Source organism: Olea europaea, unplaced genomic scaffold (assembly GCF_002742605.1).
Source record: "Olea europaea var. sylvestris unplaced genomic scaffold, O_europaea_v1 scaffold40987, whole genome shotgun sequence".
NCBI lineage: Eukaryota > Viridiplantae > Streptophyta > Magnoliopsida > Lamiales > Oleaceae > Olea > Olea europaea.
The window spans coordinates 1-1,036 of NW_019260693.1; the positions used below are offsets into that span (position 1 = coordinate 1).

The 1,036-nt window shown below is 33.7% G+C and overlaps 1 long non-coding RNA gene across 1 annotated transcript; it reads right to left on the bottom strand.

Annotated features, from left to right (window-relative positions):
- Positions 1-6: 6 nt before the first annotated feature.
- On the bottom strand, positions 7-1,013 carry LOC111387589. The gene is made up of 3 exons (XR_002701430.1): positions 728-1,013; positions 177-200; positions 7-104 (listed from the first exon to the last, which is right to left on the bottom strand). It is a non-coding gene; the product is annotated as an uncharacterized LOC111387589 (long non-coding RNA).
- Between the last annotated feature and the right edge of the window lie 23 nt (positions 1,014-1,036).

A 1,036-nucleotide genomic window follows, 5' to 3' on the forward strand; every position in this document is an offset into this window, starting at 1 on the left:
AACAGTGGTATTATTTATAAAAAAGAATGCAATATAGAGTAAAAGAGCTTTAAAAGGATATTTTTACTGATGATGGACTCAGACATAGCCTGAAACCTGGTTTGCTGCAAAAATAAAAATACTTGTATGTTAATGTTCTGTAATGCAGAATTCAACTTGATATGCTAATAACTCACCATTTGTTGGAGGAGGTTTTGCACCTGAAAACGTAAAATAACAAGTTAGAACATATTAAAAGTATATCATGTCGAAATTCAAAAAAGCAGAATCTCATGTAATACGGACATTTAAGCCTGTGAAATTTTCTAATCCTGCATAAGTCCCTTTAAATTCAATTATTTATATAATATCTAGTAGCCTGTAGAGGCTTCGCTGACACTAGAGAAATTGAATCCACATAAATCCTGTGAATCAAATATGTTAGCTTTTCCCTCTTGCAGTCACTGGCCTTCCCAAGTACGCTTTCGTTTGTGCTTGGGTGTATATAATAGAATATTTATACTGACAAAACCACTGTAATGCTTTGCAGAAGCAGTTAAGAATGAGAGCGAGATCTTTCAATTCCAAATCTATCTTGCAGCATCTCATCCTTAAACATCCCCATTGCCATATTCAACTAAGTAGATGCTATTATAGAGCAGAAATACATAGCTAATCCACTGAGATAAAAAAAATAAATACCAAAGAACAAGTTATCTGGCAACTTCACAGAGCTTATAGAACTTACAAAAACAGTCATGTCAGCAGTACTTTGTTTTGAATTCTCAGAGTCATGCCCATCCTGCAAGTAAAGAAAGAATCAAAGATACTTCATAATTATAGGCATAGACAGCTTACCATGCAAACTTCTACTTCTCGTGCAAAATATTGAAACAGAAAGTATCAGTCAAACCAACCAGATTGAGATAACATTGAAATATAACAACGATTTGACATCAGAACAGATAGTAGTAGGGTGGAGAGAGAATACCAAATAAACATATAAACTGAACAGAGAAGGAAGGAAATATTCTACCAACATAGACTACTCTGAAAC